The sequence below is a fragment of the Rhinolophus sinicus genome, linkage group LG04 (assembly GCF_036562045.2).
Source record: "Rhinolophus sinicus isolate RSC01 linkage group LG04, ASM3656204v1, whole genome shotgun sequence".
Taxonomy (NCBI): Eukaryota; Metazoa; Chordata; class Mammalia; order Chiroptera; family Rhinolophidae; genus Rhinolophus; species Rhinolophus sinicus.
Window position 1 is genome coordinate 187,420,165 of NC_133754.1, and position 19,120 is coordinate 187,439,284.

General features: G+C 56.8%; 1 long non-coding RNA gene across 1 annotated transcript in view; it reads right to left on the bottom strand.

Moving 5' to 3' along the window:
* Positions 1 to 9,946: 9,946 nt before the first annotated feature.
* Positions 9,947 to 19,120, bottom strand: part of LOC141571211 (uncharacterized) — a 78,399-nt gene continuing 69,225 nt past the window's right edge. Inside the window, exon 3 of the long non-coding RNA XR_012496003.1 lies at positions 9,947 to 12,727. This is a non-coding gene — a long non-coding RNA (uncharacterized LOC141571211). The remainder of the gene's footprint in view (positions 12,728 to 19,120) is intronic.

Sequence of the window (19,120 nt, forward strand, 5' to 3'; positions counted from 1 at the left end):
TCCTGCTAGAAGAGCTTCATCTCCGCGGGCTGGGAGAAGACCACCCACACCTCAGGTCTGACCACCTATAAGAACCCGCTGGTCAAAAGTCCAGAGATGGGCTGTGAGTGTCTGCCACCGGGCAGCCCCTCCTCTGAGGACTTGTGACCTGAGAGGACCTGAAGTGACTCCCAGTTTTTGCAAATGGCCTCACTAAGACCATGTCACCAGTTCTCTTCCTCAAGGGCCATGGTCCCCGCTCCCTGACCAAGAGCCCCTGAAGCGCCCCCTGGACTCGGTGAGAAATCCACCTTTGCACCTAGCACGGGAGCCCCCTCTCCCTCTCCACTGGGAGCCCCCACCTCCCTATCACCCACACCCCAGTCCCCCAACTCCCTCTGCCAGGGCCTGCCTTGCCCTCTCTTCTTTGCTTACCCAAATCTTTCCTGTCCTTCCCAAGCCAGCTCAACCACCTCTTCCAGGACCGCCATCCTCCCTCTCACACCCAGCTCCTCTCCGCACCCCGAGAGCCATAAAGCTTCTCTGGCTGAGAGTTTGTGGTTTCAGCTGGGCACGCAGTGGGCACTGAGGACAGGTGGGTCTTTTTGATGAAAGGAACCTGACAATGGAGGCGGCAAGGTCTGGGGGAGCTCCCTGGGCAGGTGACGCTGTGCCCTCCCACCTGCCACATTCTGGAATGCTCAGAACTCGGTTTTCTCCGGATTTCAGGGACAGTGAGGGGACAGTTACCAATGAAAGGAACGTGGAGAGGAGGGGGCTCCATCTGTCTGCTCCTGACTCTCCCCCACCTCTCAAGGTCAAACCCAGCAGGCTTGGCTCGCGGCAGACCACCCTCCTGGGAAGTGCAGGCACGCTTTCCTGTGCAGACTTTTCCAAATGCAAAATGCTGCTTTCTGCAATAAACAGCAGGTGTATGAGCCGGCCTCACGCGGCACTGAGGACATGTCCCACCCATGAGCATGAGCAGCTGCCCTCATCCTGCAAATATCCCTCTGCCTGTCCCTCCACATCTCTGGGTTCCTGACTTTCCACCCCCGCTTTGAAAGGTTAGTGCACGGAGATGGCTCATTCCCTCCGCTCTCATTAGCGCTCTTCTTGTCAGCTGACACTTCCATTATCCGCAATCACCTTCATTACCAGCTAACACCTTCTTTAGCAGTTAACACCTCTGCCAGGCAGCTTGTCCGCTGGGAGTGCCAGCCTGCCAGTAGGGGGCAGGGGAGCTCACAGAGGAGGTGCCAGGGACTGGGCTGGTTGGACCTGGAAATCCACATGGAGCCTCAGGGAGACCCCCTTAGAAGTGGGAACCCCGGGCCTCTGTGAGGACAGTGTGAGTACCAGGACCCAAAGGCAAACCAACTCTCGCTTACGGGGCACTGCCTGCGGGGAGCCCTCCCTTAGCTGTGATATCGGGGGCAGCCTTACTCTGTGAAAGGCCAGAAAGCAAATGTTTGAGGCCTGCAGCACTTGGGGCCTCTGCCTAACTCCTCAGCTCTCCGCAAGCCAGAATGTGTGAACCAGTGGGTGTGGCCGGTGCCAATAAAACTTTATTGACAAAAACAGGCCAGTGCCCAGGAGCTGTCAGTCTGAAGTTTCTGAGCCCAGTGCCGACAGTAGCTCCAAGTCTCCAGAAACCTCCCAGCTTGGCCACATGGGTGACCTCTACTCCGGTGTTCCCTGGCTTGGAGCATCCCCCCTCCGGCCCGTTTTCAGGCTGTTACACAAGAGACTCAGCAGTGGGCCTGAGTCGGACCCTCCAGTTGAGGTCTGATGCTGCGGGTGTAAGCACGACCTCCTGCAAACCTTGCCTCCATCACACACATGGCCATGCTCATTCCCCACACCAACAGAGCGGGAGCAGACCCCAGCCAGCCCACAGCAGTTGTCTCAGGAGCCAGCAGGCCAGGCCAGGGCCCCGGTGTGGACAGACCGGCAGAGGTCGGCCTTCTGACCTGACCGCACCTGACAGCAGAGCAGCCCTGGCGTGGGACGAACTTGTCACTCTGGGCCGTGGGCACCGGTGGAGATGGGGCACCTTGGTCACGATGATGAAGTGGCTGTTACACCTGGAGATGGTGCACAGAAATCTTTCACATCCGAGGGACTCGGGTTCCTTTTGTCTGAAAAAAGGTGTTTCCCACGAAAGAATCCACCCTGGGCTATGACACTCAGGTACACGGCTGGAATGAGCCACGAGAGCTCCGGGGGAAGGCATGAGTGGGAGGCCCGCTCCGTCGGCCAGGGGACCCTCAGAGCCTGGGCAGGGCCACAAGAACACTTCAACCTGTGGCCTCCAGAAGCACACAGCCCCCTGGGCTCCTCCCGGCTCTGCAGCCGTCAGTGGCTCCCACTTGCACCCCCCTCTTACAGCAACCTGGAATCTACTACACAGCCAGCCTCCTTCTCCCCACTATGCACTTGTCCAGGTCCCCAACCTTTTTCCTGTCACACACATAGAAAATGATAAAAGGTGTATGTCACACTGGCATAAATGGAAGAGGCGGCGGAAAGTGGCATGACGGCTGGGGCTCTGTCCCCTGCCTCCCCCTGTCCCTGAGGGATGAGGGCATCACAATCTTGGTTCTCTCTTACACTTTGGGAAGCACTGGCGGTCACTCACACTGGCCTTTCAGTTCCAGGGACACATGAAGAAAATTTCCTGACACCAGACATTTCATAGATGTGTTTCCTCTATTAAAGATGAGATTCTGGTCATCTTATGTGCATATGTACACATATGCATGAAACACACACACACACACACCTTCAGCTAGACGGGTCTTCTTCACCCCTCAGATTTGAGCCCAAGCACCCCCTCTTTAGAGAGCATTTTCCTGACCCCCCAACTTCTCCCAAATCACCTGCTTCCTGTCCTTCAAGGATTTACCACAGTGGAACCTTAAATCTCATCAAGGAGAGGACGTCCCCCTCTGGCCGTGTAAAGTCACGGATGCCAGAGGAGCCTCCCACTACGAACACCTATGAAACTGAACAAAATGGTGAGGGTGAGGGTTTTCAGGTTGAGCACAGCGGAACTGCACTCCTGAGGGGGGAAACGTGTGCAACAGGAGTCCCATGGTCGCTGGCTTTCTACCTGGTGCACTTTCTGGAGCCTCGTGTGGTCCCCTCGGGACTCTGTTCATGGGGTTCTTTTCCTAGATGATTTGGGGTGACTACTGACACAGAGAAGGGTGGTTTTGCTGAGTGGGGGTGGCTGGGATTGGAGTTTGGGGGCAGAGTGCAGGAGACAGGGAGCTGCACAGAGAGGGAGCCTCAGAAACCCACACAGTGCTCTCGGGAAGCCTTGCTGCCCATATGGGGAGATAATCCACGTGGCCTGCAAGGTTGGAGAGTTGTTGGAGAGATGTGAGCAGAACCAACATTCTGGGTGACACTGTGCTCAGACACCTAGAAGCTCTGACCAGCAAGGATGGAGGGACCCCACTGCAATTCCCAGGCATTCACCAACAGCCCAGAGAGGCTATGGCTTTGGAGGAGACTAAACTATGCCCAGAGAAGAACCACTGTAAGCATCCCTGATAAAGCTTAGAAGCAGGCCTAGAAATGATCCAGTGAATTAGGGGCTTATCAGAACAAAACCCAGCACTCTCTTCGGAAAGACACCAAAAGCCAGACTGTTGGCACCAGAGTATCCACAATGTCCAGCACACAACAAAAATGACTCAACATGTGAATAATCAGGAAAATGTAACTATGCATGGGGGAGGGGAACAGTTAATAGGGACTCACCCTGAAAAGACCCAGAGGTTGGAACTCGCAGCAAAGGCATTAAAGCAGCTCATATAAATATATTTGAGTGCTCAGAGAGAGTTATGGCTGTGAAAAATGAATAGATTGGAAGTGTCAACAAACTAATGGAACCTATAAGAGAGAATCAAATGGAACTTCTAGGATTAAAGAGCTTAATTCTGCAATGTAGCATTCACTGGGTAGAGTTTAACAGCAGATTGAATGTGGCTGGAGAGAGAGCCAGTGAACAGGAATGTGGAGCAACAGGAAGTCAGCTGTCTGAAGAACAGACAGAAAGTCTTGAAAATCAAATGAACAGAGCCTGCACGACCAGTGGGAAAATACCAAGAGATCTAACACATGTCTCTCTATGAGAGAGAATGGGCCAGAAACAAGAGGTGAAGGACTCAGAAGCAGAAATTCCCCGGATTTTGTGAAAAACATAAAAACTGACAGATTCAAGAAGTTCAGCAAACTCCAAGTAGAAGAAACACAAAGAAAACGACTTGTCGGCACAAATATGATCCAACCGCTGAGAACCACAGATGAAGAGGAACCCTTCCTTCCAAGCACACTGCCCACCAGGGAGCAATACACACGAGGTCTGGTTCCTCATCAGAAGCGATGGGGACACAAAGTGTGGAGTTAAAGACACTGCCAACCCAGAATTCTATACCCAGTGACAATACCCTTCAAAGATGAACTTGAGGAAAGATATTTACAGACTGAGAGGCTCCATCACCTGCACCACAGGAAACAGGACAGGAGGTTCTCCGAGATGAGGGAATTGATTCTAGGGGCCAGTTCCCATCTGAACGAGGCAGAAGAAGCACGGGGCAGAGTAAATACGTAGGCGACCATGAAAGATATGTTATTTTTCTTCTTAAATTCCTGAAAATACACCATCTGCCTCCTGAGGTGATGCACTGAGATACAACCACCCTTCTGGGTGCACCTGCCTGCATGCACAGCCCCAGCGAACCAGCTTGCGTATGGATGATGCACCAGTGACAACGACGGTCCCTGATTTTGGTCATTGCACTGTGACTGCGAGAGCCTGTCCTTGTTCTTAAGAGATGCATAGTGACGTACTGAGGGCAAAGGGCCGGCCATGTGGTTCCAACTTATTCTCATATAGTTCCAAACAATAGGCATATCTGTGTGTGTGTGTGTGTGTGTGTGTGTGTGTGTGTGTGTGCGCGCGTGCACGGGGGTGGCGGGGAGAGGGAAAGAAAGTGCAACAGTGTGTGGGAGCACCTTGTCTGTTCACGCAATTTCTTTAACTATAAACTTAAAAGATTTTTATTGTGATCATTTCGATCAAAGCTAATGATGAAGTCTTTGTTTAATGTGATTCTCCACTGGGGAGTCAGCTCTAGGAAGCAGGGACCCAGCCCAGTGTGGTTTGTCTGTCTGTCACAGGGCCTGCCTTTGTTGCAGGAATGACCTCGGGGCTGAGGAAGTCACCTGACATTCGAGGTGGATGCTGGGAGCCTGGAGGCCTGGCTCCAGCTCAGCTGCCTAGTGTTCGAAAGACCCTGGGGCTCTCACTGTGCCCCCTGCCCCGCTCCTCTGTCTCCATCTCCCTCTGGCTGTCTCTCCATCTCTGTCTCTCCCTGTCTCTCTGTCTCTCTTTCTGGAAGACATGCTGCCCTCTTGGGCAGGGGACAAGTAACAAGCAGCATTTGTCATGCACCTTTTTGGAAGACAATCAAAGCATAAGTGAGCCGTCAGCAGATTTCTGGACCCAAAGCTCTGAGTGAGGACAGCTTTAGTCCTCGGGACACCAGATGATCTCAGGGCTGAGCCAGGATGTCACTGCCCAGGGACGTGTCTAAGCTGCCCCCAGAGTGTCCCCAGTACTGGCCAAGGGTTAAATCATTGCCACGTGCTGCTGACTGGCCTGCATGCCTGGTGTCTCCAGGGGGCTGGAAGCCTGCTAGGGGCAGAGACCCCACCACCCATGTCCCTCCCAGCCTCCTCCATCCCAAGAAGAGTGTCAGGGCTCAGTAAACACTCCAGGCCACCAGGGGCTGAGTGACCAGTGCCGGAAGAAGCCAGAGTGGCAGCCCCTGACTTCCTGGGCGGTGCTTGTTTTCACTCACAACCCCACCCTTTGCTTGTACCTGACTGGAGAGGAGGATGGCCTGAGCACCCCGAGATTTTGCTGCAGGCCACCAGGTGCCCTGCAGTATTGCCGGGGTCCCTTGTATGCAGGGCTTGGTGCCTTCTCTTGTCACCGCCCTGGGGACAACTTGGAGCCGGACCTGAGGAGCACAGAAAGGGCTCTGCGGCTGAGTCATGACAGGAGGGGCTTCAGGGATGGGGGTGGGGGGCTCGGCTCTGTCCAGCCCTTCCTGAGTCCGCAGAGCTCACCTGGGCTGGGGCACCGGGGCCCTTGAAATCCCTCGGGCTGACCCGCTGTGCCCGAGGGCAAGTCGCAACCTCCCTCTCCCCATCCATGAAAGACAGTCACCACGGGTGGTAGGAATCAAAGCCGAGGACCACAGTGTCATGTGTGGGCAGGGGCAGGACATCTGTGATCTCAGCCACCAGTGGTGACACCATCACACGCGAGCAGGGAAGGATGAGCCCCTTCAGCAGGTGACTGTCCCCACCCTGCTGCTCTCACCACCTGTCCCATCACAACACCTGGCCTGGCCTGCAAGGAGCCCTGAGCTTTGGGGTCACGGTGACTTAGTAAAACGTTCTCACCTGTCCCTCCATTCCATGTCCTTATTCCTTGGCGGGAAGGGCCCATGTCCTTGGGAGCCCCAGCTCCAGGCCATCTGGCTCTTGTTGGCTGCGGTGACGGGGCTGAGTGGGGTAAGAAGCAGCTGGCCCGAGGCTCAGGACAGAGGACAGCTCGGGGTCTGGCTCATCTTCCCGGGACTACACGGTGCTAATTACTCTGGAGTTGGCGCGAACCCAAGGAGCTGCAGGCAATGTGACCCACAAGCACAACATGGGGAAGATGGGTGACTCGGAGCATCGTTCTTAAGTTCTGCTGGGAGAGAAGATTCCAGAATAAAGCTGGGGTCAGGCCTGTTTGAATCCCATCAGAAGGAAGGTCTCTTCAGGGACCCACCTGTCAGGAAGAAGCGTCGGCCCGATTCCAGGATTCCTATCTGAATAGGGGTCTGAGAGCCACATGCCCCCACCCCGACCTGGCAATGGGCAGTGGACACAGGATGGTGACAGGGGGGTGGCCCTGGGCAGTGCTGCCCCCTGGCTGGACACGCACCTGCCTGTTGGTCTCCAGCGCCTGAGAACTGACTACCTGTGACCCCACTGACCTTGCTCTAGGGGACACCGGCCGCGATGCAGGAGGTTCGAGTGGCACTGAACGCTGACAGTCAATAGTGGGTCTCCCGTAACTCCATCAGCTCCACACCAGACCCGACAGGGAACGGGGTGGGCAAGGCCTATTCCCATAGGGCTGGCGGGACCGGCACCAGGCGCTCCCGCTGACAGCCAGGGGCAGGTGTGAGCAGGCCCGGGGCCCCAGGTGGCACCAACTGGGCTTCGGGACTCCATTCAAGATGCCGACCCTGGTGGCACAGGTCAGCGCTGTCCACTGTTTAGGGAGGCACCGAGCGGGGTCCTAGCAGGTTAATGACTGGATTACAGGGAACACCCTGATGAGCTGATGCTGTTTCCCAAGGCTGCAGCTGACAGGTTTTATTTTATTTTACTTAGTTCTCTGGTGCGAAAAGCACGGCAGGTGACACCCTTGGGAGCAGCAAGGACCCTGTGATAGCTGCTGTGTTCTCAGAATCAGACGCTCCTTCCACAGGCTCGGTCCCCATTGGTCATGTTCTTGCTGGGACAGAGAGGACAGGTGGGCCGGGCCCAGAGGAGAGGAGAGGCCTGGGCTCCGGGTGTCCCAATCCCAGGCCCAGATGGGCCGTGTGCCCTCTCAGATCCTCCACTGGGCAGCCCCTCCCCGGGTCTCAGTTCATCATCCGGAAGATGGGCTCCATTGGACTCCAGTTTCCAGAAACCATCAGAGGCGACCAGAGCAGTGCCTGCCTCTCCTGGCCTTGTAGCTTCTGAAGGGCTGCGTGGTCTGGCAGAAGCCAGGGCTCTGTCTGCCCAGTGCCTCCTGGCCAGCCCCTCCTAGCCAGGGCTGCATGGCCCGGGTACAAACCCTGGGCACTGAGTTATGCTTTCTAAGAGCCAAATCAGACATGTGTGATCTATTTTCCAAACATCCAAAATTGCACACGGAGGGACCCAGGCACCCAGCAGATCTCTCAGGAAATTATCTTAGAACTAAACCAGCCAAACAAGCAAAGACTGCACAGCAAGGACGGTCACTGCTGTGCTGAGCACGAGAGGAAAACCGAAAGCAGCTCATCACACTTCACCAGCACAGGTGGCACTGATCTCGAATGTCGGTCCATGCTGGGGACTCAGTGCGGGGCCAGCAGGCATGGGCACGCAGAGGATGCTGTGGGCACAAGGTCTGCGCCAATCCCTGTGCTTGGCGGAGATTGTCTCCCTGCAGCCCAGGACCCGTACTTTCTGGATGGGAAACCGGGGCTCAGAGGGTCCCCTGCCTCACCCCAGTCACGACCAGCCAGATTCTCAGCAGTGACTCGTTGTAACCAAGGAAGTGACCCCAAGGTACAACATTTGTGGATGTGGACGGGTGTCCATAGAACTCCAAGTGGAAAACAGCTGTTCACAAGAGGAGAAGCACAGACCCACCCGACTTGTGCAAATTTACACACCTTTCTGCACATAACGGGATGGGAGCTTGGGGGAGTGGGGGCGGGGTTCTTTCTCAAACTTTCTGGATTTTCTGAACTTTTTTTTGCAATAACTATGGATTAGTTTTATAACCAGAAGAAAACAATACAGCTATTTTAAAGTTGGCAATTGGCACCTCGGAGAAGGGGAGTGTGGCAGGCTGACTGACATGCATCACTAAACTTAGCTCCTGGTCCCAAGGGACTCAGTGTAACCGGAAGGGCCAAGGACCACCCCTGCCAGGACGGATCAAGCCCTTCCCAGGGGCAAGGACCATGGGGCCTGAGAGGAGGGGCCCAGGATGGAGGGGTATGTGTGGGGGAGGGTGCTGGTCCCTGACGGTGATGAGACAGCTTTGTCACCAACATATGGGACAGCCTTCTGCTCTCCCTGTCTGCTATCTGCCAACAAAGAGAAATCAGCAGCCCACTCTTTAAACCACACTCACAAATGCAACACCTCTACCAGGGAGGGGTGGGGTGGGTGGGGAGTAAAAGCACAGTGTCCCTTTTTGGAATAGCAATTTGGGGGAGGCATGCAGACTGGCCTGGGGGCGGGGGGGAGGGGGTTCTGCCCAACTGTGCAACTGTCCTGCAGTTGCAGACAGCATCCTCATTGAGCGTTGGGGTTCCACCAATGGAGAGGGTCTACATAAGCCATCCACGCACCCTAGGGACGAGGCCCAGCAAGGGCTGGGTGTAGCCTCTGGACACCAGCAAACAAAACCCTGAATTAACCAGCCTAGATCAGACGCTGGGGTCTGATGAGAGCTTTCTTCCCGTTTTGCAAATGCCCATCTCTGTTTCTGAGAAGGGCACACATCCCCCCACCTACCCTCCCTCCGTCCCTCAGTGTGTCATCTCACCTAACAATGACATGAGAAGCACTTTTGACCTCACGTTTACCTGATGGATGGACAGGGCATGGAAAATGACACGGGCACCGCCGACGACCACCCCAGACTGGCAGGTGAGGGTTGGAAATTAAACCAGCCTCCTTAGGTCGTCCATCATTAGAACCTCGTTCCCTGCCCCCTGCCCCGGTCAGCCGTCTCTCCCACAGCAATCTATCAGCCCAGGTGGGCGGCATCCTCACAAAACAGCATCTCTCTCCAGGAAACCAGAATCAAGCAGATACCCAAAGCCTCGTGCCTACTCACTCACTCAGAAACGCCCTTAAACGCTGTCCTAAATGAGGATTTAATTGAAGTGTAAGAGGCATCTAACATGCGCTTAAAAGACAGAGCTCTCTTAGAACGAAGCGCCATTTAAGTAATCACTTGCTTTCTCAGCATTGCCCCACCCCACCAACGGGCACCCACCTAGGCTCTGACAATTTTTCGATTATCTGTTTGTTTGATAAATGTAAGAGGCAGAAACAGATCCTGTGCTCACCAGATCTGGTTTTGCAGCCCTTCTGGGGCCTGGGGTTGGGGTGGAAGACCAGCCCCAGGTGGTAGGGGGTCATGTGACCAGTTCTGGCCAATGAGATGGAGCAGCCTTTCCAGGTGGCGGTCGCTCCTACTGGCTGTGAGAAGGCCACTGGCTGGGTTACAGAGGGAAGACAGTCACCCTGGAGAGGGGCCTGGCCCCAGAGCCGCCTGAGTATGGGAAATGAGCCTGCACATGACACCAAGGTCAGCGCAGGGTAACACAGCTCAGCTGAGTTCCCCCAGGGGTCCCTACTGTGTGTTGGGCTGGGGCTTGGGGACAGAGAAGAAGATGTGTGTCTTGCCTTCTCGGGCTATAGTGGGGGAGAAACCTCAAACCTTCCAGCTTTTCCACTTTGGAAATGGGGGACAGGATTCCAAGGAAGGAAGGTCACCCCCAGGGAACCAGCAGAACCCCGACTATCACCTGCTTCATCCTGGAGCCCAGGCTCCCAACAGCCCCAGCATTTAGGGCAGGCTCAGGGAGCTCTTAGCGGGTTTGGTGACTCAGATGGAGCCACTGGGGACATGGGACAAGCTGGGGTCAGGAGCAAAAAGTACCTCCCGGCTTCCCCTTTCTGGCCATCTGGTTATTTTCCGCACCGTCTCCCCGGAAGGCGCCAGCTGAGGTCGGGACTTTTACGAGCAGCCTTATCACCAGCACAAACGCCCATGTTACAGACATGTCCATCGTCTTATGTAGACGCTGTGGTGGGCGGGGAGGGGCAGTGAGGTTTCTCTAACTCGGAAACTCACCAGCGTTTGTCATGGGTGACAAGTCTTTCTGCAAGCTTTGATGGACAGCCTGCTGTATGCACAAGGCTCGGTGCCCTTGAACCCTGAAGCCAGGCTGAAAGACACGAGCAACAGACCGTTTTTTGCTTTGTTTGTTTGTTTGTTTGTTTGGGGGGGTCTGAGTTTAGGCCTCCAGTCTTCCTGTTTTCTCATCTTCTCAGGGTTCCGACAGCCTGGGCCCGTGTGCACCCAGGGCTGGCAGGGTTTGGAGGGCACGGACCCTCCCCCACCCTTGTGATGCTCAGGGTCTCGGCACAGTATTTCCAGAAGCAGGGCCTACGCCAGCTCCCGAGCACCTCTGGAGACAGGTCGCTCACCTCCTCCAGCCTCAGCCTGGCCACTTTGGGCCACCTGGAGCGCTCCGTGGTACGTCCTGTAAGGGCATCGGAACCCAGGCTTCAGGAGGCGGTGGGTGCCCTGACGGGGTGCAGGGTCCACCAGGGGCTGTCCAGGCCACAGTCAGGAAGCGGGGAAGCAACCTGGCCTTGAGGACACTCCCTGTGCGTCCTTCCGAGGGCCAGGATGACTCCTCACCTCTCTTCCTGAAGAAACGTGTGTCAGGTGCTCAGCGCCCCCACTCCCCATGCAGAGTCCAGGGCTGGGAATCTATCAGCCCTCCCCAGCCCCAGGAACCTTGCGATGGCCCCTGGAAGGCACTGCTTCCCTCATGAGACATCAGGCCCCACCCTGATCATGAGACATCCTCCCCAAACATCAAAGCCACACAGCAGATTCAGTCAGGGCCTCACTGTGTCTCCCAGAACCCATCGCTGGGGGGTTCCCTTCTGAAATGCGTCTTCTTCCTCTGGCAGGAGCCTCCCCACCGCAGACTTCCGTGCTGCTAAGGAGGCTTTATCTCTCTTCACATGTAACATCTTTGTCAGTTTTCAATGTGAAGAATAAAAAACGACAGAGGTGTTGACAGGCTTGTTAAAAATAGTCCCATCTATTAAAAGGTGAAAACGTGGTGAGCAATGCAGGGGGGGGCTGGAGTGGGGGGATGCATCTCTTGCCTCTGTCCCCCACCAGCACCGCTTTCTGGGAAAGCCAGCCCTCCCCACACTCAGGTGGCCCCACCGCATGCCCTAACCTGCCTCGAAGCCATGCAGGCCGGCACAGTGCCAGTTCGCTCTTTAATCAGAATCTCTTGACACGTGTCAGTTTTTCAGTCAAGGAATATGACTTCCCAAATGAATCGGCTTTTGTTAGGTACTGTCTATGGCTTTCAAAAGCCAGTGGCCCCAGTTCCAAATACGTGCCACACACTTGGCCTGACCCTGGGATCTGAGCACTGGGAGGCCATTCTCTTCGTGGAGAAACTGCCGTCTCTCAAGGTCAACGCCAGCCAAGCCGTCCTGAAGTGAGTCCAAGGCCTGCAGTGCCAGCAGGGGAGGGGACTGCCCCACACAGGCCCGAACTGCAGAAGCCGTGGGATAATACCAGACAGCCCAGAGGTCTGAGCAGCGGCCACGGCAGGGGTGGGGTGGGGTGCAGAAACCTAAGCCCAGCCCCACTTTTTCTACAGGTTCTCTGACCGCTGTGGCCAGAGGTGGACCCCAGGTTTCGGGTGCTGGTCTCACCTGTATCAGCCGTTATGAATCATCGTGGTGAGTGTTTTTTGAACCCTCAGGGGCCTGGGCCGAGGGCTTCCTTTGTGCTGCGGCCACAGGGCCTGGCCGGCTGTGAGAGGCCGGTGTGCGTTTGCTGGAAGAGCACTGAGCTCGCACCACAAGCACTCTGAGCAGCAGGGCTCAAGCTGTGCGGGTCACGGGCGGACACAAGGGAAGCCGAGCACGATGGTCCCAGACGCCCGCGTGATTTCCCATGTGTGCGCGTCTTCCTCAGGCTGCGGTTTCTGCCGCTGGCTCCACTCAGCCCTCTGTGGGGCCAAGCCTTCCTTCCTACTGGCCGCGGGGAAAGCTGGAGGGAGGGGATTGGGCTGGAAGGAGCCTGGACGTGATGCCTGCAATGTGCATTTGAGCTCCACTTAGCTGCCAGCTGTTTAGAAATGGAAGGAAGAGATTAAAAAATGAGCGATCGAAATGGCTTTGAGTAAAAGCAACAGCGGCCCAAACGTGCAGACTAATTCAATTTTCTCCGGCGGCTCCGAAGGGAGCAGATTCAAGAGCCGAGCTGCTCGGTGAGGGCATCAGGATCTGGAGTGCGGGGGGCAGGATGCCCGCCTCCACCAGCCGGCTGCTGGTAAGTCCCCAAATGCACCCAACACACACCCCAGTGTGGCTTCTAGCAGCGTCTCAGCATCTGCTCAGCAATCACCCAGGAGCTACACTGCAGAAGAGGGAAATGCAAACCTCGGCCAAGCGAGTACAGCGCTCGCTCCCGGGTTCCTGGGTTGATAACATTAGCTGGGTAAGGAGACACCTTGGAGCCACGGCCACCACCCTGGGGCCCGCTGGGAGCTAAGCCCCCACACCCCTTCCGACTGACCTGCACACTGACCCTATTAGTTAGCTATTGCTGCAATGAGGGAGACAAATGACCCCCAGATCTTAGCCACAGGAGACAACTAAAAACTCTCTCCGTTTCTGTGGGTCAGGAAGAGGGGAGTGGCCTGCTGGGGGGTCCTGGCTCAGGGTCTCTCGGGAGGTAGCAGTTAAACTGGGAGCCGGGCTGCCTCCTCTGAAGGCCTGAGTGGGGCTGGGGGAGCCGCTCCCACGCTGCTCACGTGGCTGTCGCGGGGTCCCCGTTCCTCACCACCTGGGCCTCTCTATAGGGCTGCTATGACAACATGGCGCCGGCCTGCCCCCGCACGTGACAGCTGAGAGAGACAGATGGGCACTCAAGACAGAAGCTGCAGTGCCTTTTGCAACCTAAACTCAGGAGTGAAGTGACTGCAGACTGCTGTCGGTCACTCAGACCAGCCCTGGTGCAGTGTGGGCGGGGACCCACCCGAGGTGTGACACCGGAGGCAGGGTCACTGGGGCCATCTTGGAGGCTGGTTTCTACATGGTCTCCCCATTTTACAGATGAGCAAACTGAGGCTCAGGCCATGTAGGTTGGTGGCCTGAGCTCATGCAGCCAGTGGGGCAGGGCAGTATGGGGTCCTTGGACTCGCGTGGGTCATAGCCCTGGAACTGCTTCTCACAAGGTCAAGATGTGTGACCTTGAGAGAGTCACTCAGTGACCTGGGCCTCGGTTTCTCTATCTCTTTGAAAGAGACAATAATCCCTGTGCCATGAGGTCCCCACTGTCCTGAAGGTGACATGGTCAATGGACAGGAAGTTTGGGGACAGAGCTGAACAAGTCCCCTGCATCTGAGTAGGCCGAGAGGCCAGGCTGGGATGGAGGACTCAGCCTGGGAGCCAGCACCCACCCCTCCACAGGCCTGCACAGCAGGCAGGGAGATGGAGGAAGTCAGCCCACTGGTTAGGGTGGGGCTGGAGGGCAGACCATGTGGACCTCGTGTTCCCACGGCCTTCACTGCGGGACCCACCCTCATGGATGGGGGCTTTGATGCTAAGAATAAAAAGGGCCATTGGTGAGGCCTGTTCTGGGTCAGCTGGGCTCTGTCTCCTCCACCCTCACTGCCACCACCCAAGGCAGATGTCATTGTCATTACCCCACTGGGTTCAGCGGACAATAAGGCAAGTGAGTCCCCAAAGCAGGAGAGCTGGAGGGAACCTTGTCCCACGCCCCCTCCTCTCAGCCGCAGCTCCCCCACTGCCTCCACTGAGAGGGTGCAGCCACCTCCCTGATGTCCGTAAGGAGCACGTATCAGTCAGATAGGCAGCTGCTGCGACAAACGTCCCCACGTCTCAGAGGCTCAAAACAAAGTTCATTCTCACACACCAGCCAGTGTGGGTGGTCGGAGAGGCAGCTCAGACGAGTCCCCTTCCCGCGACTGACCTGCCCTGACCCCTGGGGCTCCCTCAGCCCAGCCCCGATGGGACGGAGAGCTGATGGCCAGCCAGCTGCAGGCCTGAACTGTGAACTGAGACACTTCTGCCCTCATCCCATTGGTCAAAAAATGGACACGTGGCCCCTCCTGACCGCAAGGAGTAACTGTGGTCCAGCTGTGCGTCCGGAAAGAAAATGAAGCACAGTTTGAAGGACTCGGCAGCCGGTAGCACCAGGTGTTTGAGTCCCTACCCGAGTCCCCACTGAGCCCTGGCTCTCTCGGGGTCCCCATTCCAGTGAGCAGTGGCGCCAGGGCCGGGACTGGCTCGACGGACTTCAGGTCGGACTGTGGTACAGATGGCAGGCACTTGCCGAATCAGGTGAGAGTTGAGTTTCTCCAAGTGACAGGCTCAGGTTCCTATGCCAAACTGACACTGTGGTCAGTCGTGGAACTGACCACAAATATGTTGGGGAAACTGAGGCAGCTCACACCACCTGGCCCATGGTAGCCGGCTTTCCCCCAAGCTCTCCACCCAGATGTTTACACATGAAAGCTCGACTGACCCAACACCAGGGAGGTCGATGTTGTTCCCCCCACTTTATAAGAGGAAACTGAGGCTCTCCAGCCTAGTCTCAACAAGGAGCCAGGGTGAGCTTTTAAACCACGAGTCAGATCACTTCCCAGCTTAACTCTAAACCCACCAACAGCTCCAGTCTCACTCAGAGTCAGGCCACAGTCCTGCCCTTGAGGCCCCGAGAGCTGCCCCCTCTGGCTCCTTGACCTTCTCGCCCACTCCTCACTCTCCCCTACACCACCCTCCCCCGTTCCTGACCTCTGCTGCTCCCCAGCATACCAGGCTCATCCTCACCACAGGCCCTTTGCACGTGCTGCTCTCTCTGAAAATGTTCCATCCGCTGCACAGCCCCTCCCTCACTTCCACAAGTCGCAGCTCAAATGCCCCAGCCGTGAGGTCTGCCCTGACCCCCTATTTCACATTAGGTCTCCCTCACTCCCAGCACTCCCACCTCCCTTTGCACCCAGTACCACATGCTCTGTATGTACTAGCACGTTAGTTACTGCTTTTCATTAGCCTCATCTCTCTTTGAGCCTGAACTCCACGGCGGGAGGGCCTTTGCCTGCCCTAGTGACCATGCTCCCCAGCACCTGGCACAGACAGCGTGCCTGTTGACAGTGTCAACATGTATATGCATACACAGTGCACTCTGCCCATCACCGCCTCTGGGAATCCCACCTGGACTGACCACAGGAGCATGGCTGATGGCTCCCCGCACCACAGTGGAGGGGCTGGACTCTTCCCACCCTGCCGAACGGTTTCGCCCTCTGCCACCCACTCCACAGCCCAGAGGCTGAGCGGCTCTCAGGGCTCGCCCGCCCCTGAGAGAGGCACGAACACCTAGTGCCCCAGTCCTCGAATCCTGGCCGAGGTCCTTGGGGGACTGGCTTGCTGCCGGAACTCTCCTAAACAGCTCCGTCTTGACAGCCCATTCCCGAAGCAAGGGGCAGGAGGCTTCACCCCCCAAGCCTTCCTCCTTAAACAAGAGACTCTGCTGAATGACCAGGCTGGCTGTCACGTGGCTCTCTGGTCCTCCAGGCAGTTCAGCATGTCACCAATCTTATTCAAATGACAATATTTGCAACTGAGAAGGAGGTGCAGGCAGGCTGTGCTGGGCCCATGGGACCTGAGAGCCAGCTCTAAGGGGGTCAGGATGGCCAGACCCCCACCGTTTTCACAGCAGCCCCTCAGGAGCTCTTGGTCCTGCTGGACATAAACATGGGGTGTGAAGAGAACACCCTTCCTTGGCCCCATAAATGGCACCTCCACAGTGAGCTGCGCTTAGACACACCGCTTACACTTGGCCTTCAGTCCCCTGTCACCTGGGACAAATAAGCATCGTCCCCCTGCTTCAAGGACTCTGGGATTTGCGCAAATGCAGTCCCCAGGTGGAGGCAGCATCTTCCTGGATCCGTGACACAGACACTGCAGCCCAGGGGTGCCCAGCAGCCACTCCTGCTCTGCTCAGGACTGCTCACCTGCGGGACGCTGGAGGACCCAGTGACCTATGCCACACAGCCCCTTCCAGTGGGAAGGTCCTCTCAGGGCAGCACAGGTGGAGGAGGCCAGGGTCCTGTGAGCTGCTGCTCACAGAGCTTCCCCCAGACCTGCAGGGGCCCCATGAGGATGGGTCCTGTGCTGGAAAAGGACGAGTGTCTACCTGGGGACATGGGGCCCTCCCCAGAGGGGGCGGGGTGCAAGCAGGGCAGAGGGACACGGCCAGTGCCAGCTGCTGCTGCCCTGCCCTCCTCACCACACTCTGTCATCAGTGTCTCCAGCGGGAGGCTCACTGCCCGGCCTGGTGGGGCAGGTCCTGGACTGCTTTCTCCAGCACCTCCCCAACGGCAAAGCGCTGAGCTGGTGGAGTCCTGCCCCATCCATCTGATCTCTCCGCCTCCTGGCTCAGCCCAGCTGAGTGTGGCCTGTCACATCAGGACATCTTCATTTTGCTTTCGATGATGACTTCACTGGTGTGTTTTCACCCAGACAGCCCAGGACTGGAATCTAAAATCAGACCCGCTCGGGTTCCTCTGCCTATGGTGTGACGGGGCCACCGAAGGGAAGTTTATCCCAGAATCAGGAGCAGCCCAGTGACATATCCTAAGGAAAGAACATCGGGATGAAGGCCGGGATGCTGGCACCAGACAAGTACCTTCTCCGCTGTGACCTCACTTGCTTCTCTGTAAATTGATGGGAAGCAGTATCCCCCAGGGCGGCGGGGAGGTCTGGCGAGCTGACCCGGGCCCACGCAGCCCTGGGGGTCTGTGGGCTCGGGACTTCCCGTAGCTCACTCGATAATGAAGGGCTGTGGGAGCGCCTCCTCTCAGACACGCAGCTAGTTTGCAGACCCTAGGAAACTCTGCACTCCGGCTGGACTTTGGGGAACTCGACGTTTCCCAGGTCCTCGTGACCAGTCACTTGTAGGCAAGACCTTGTATGAGTCGGGCTGGGCCAGGGTATGTCACAGTATCAAACAGACCCCAATCCCTGTGGCTTTACAAGCAAAAGCTTGTCCGTGGGACGTGCTCGTGCAGCGTGGGTGGCACAGACCCCAGGGACCACAGAGACAAGGCTCCCTCCCTGCTCTCACTCCGCAGTCGTCCCACAGGAGGGCCAGGAACAAGGCAAATGGGCCTGGCCACCCACTCTTCATGGGACCTTCCCGCCCCCGGTATCTCATTGGCCAGAGCAAGACGTGTGGCCACGCCCACCCAAAAGCAGTGGGCGGGGCTTACCGGTGCCCAGAGAGGGAGATGGCCCCACAAGGCAACTTGGGGAAATGCTGTATTTGTTTCTTAATGACTCCAAAGGGGAGAAATGTCCTCCTCCAAGATGTAAACCCAGCATGTCAGAGGAACACAATCACCCAACATGAAAATACACGGCGTTGCTTTTCTGGTTTTCCTCACACACAGATTTCCACTCATTTTCACGTTTTGGATTCACATATTCACTCATATGGAAACTGTTCCTAGCCAAGTGTGACATTTGGGTACTGTCATTGTTTCAGTTCATCCCAATGTCCCAGAAAAGACAGAAAGCAGTAAAATAATATTGTGGACAACAAGTCTCGCGTATATGTTTCCTGGAGGCAATTTTTAAATTAATGACTAACATGAAATGGAACCGAGTAGAACACAGGTGCGTCCTGTCTCCCGGGGGACAGGTCAAGTGCGCAGTCTGGGGAGGTGAGGACAGGGCACTGGGCCCACACAGCGGCTGCCACCGGCCATCTCCCAGGCCCCTGTCCCTCTGGGACCCCGTGAGTGCAGCAGGGAGACCCCCGAGGTTCCTCTGGTCTACCTGGCGAGCTCGTGCTGCCTCGGGTTCCCGGCTGTGACGTGCGGATGGCGCTGCTTGTTCTTGCCCCCTCCCTCTCTCTCCACTTGTTGAGACCCATCTTATCCTCTGCCTGCACCCTGTGAAGACGTGCTCACTGCCTGGAGCATTTGTTGTCCTTTTAGACTCAGGTCAGGGTCCCATCCTGGGACGTGAGAGGCAGGGCCAGGTTACAGACATCTCGTCACGGAGGCCAGCTGGGCCTGTGTGCTGAGAGGCATGGCCGCCCCTCCCTGGGTGGGCGTGTGGGTCACAGACCCCCCTGTGGAGGGTGGCGGCGCCTGGCAGCAGTAAGATGGGGGAAGCGCAGGGCAGGCCCACCTCTGGTCCTTCCTAGCGACAGACACTGCGCCTCACTTCTTCGCTCAGCAAATCCTTGCAGGTTCCTGGGGTCCGCCGGCCTCAGGCTGCCATGCCCATCCTCCTGCCATGGTTTCACTCTTCCTTCCTTTCATTACCTCCTTTGTAAACATCATGGGAGCCCCAACAAACATTCTCGGCCCACCTGGGTGACTTCCAGGGCAAATGCGTGGACAGGAAGGACGGTGATATAGGTTGGAGCCCCAACCCCTCCCCTCGCAGCTGTGCCCCAGGCAGGCTCCCTCACCTCTCTGAGCCT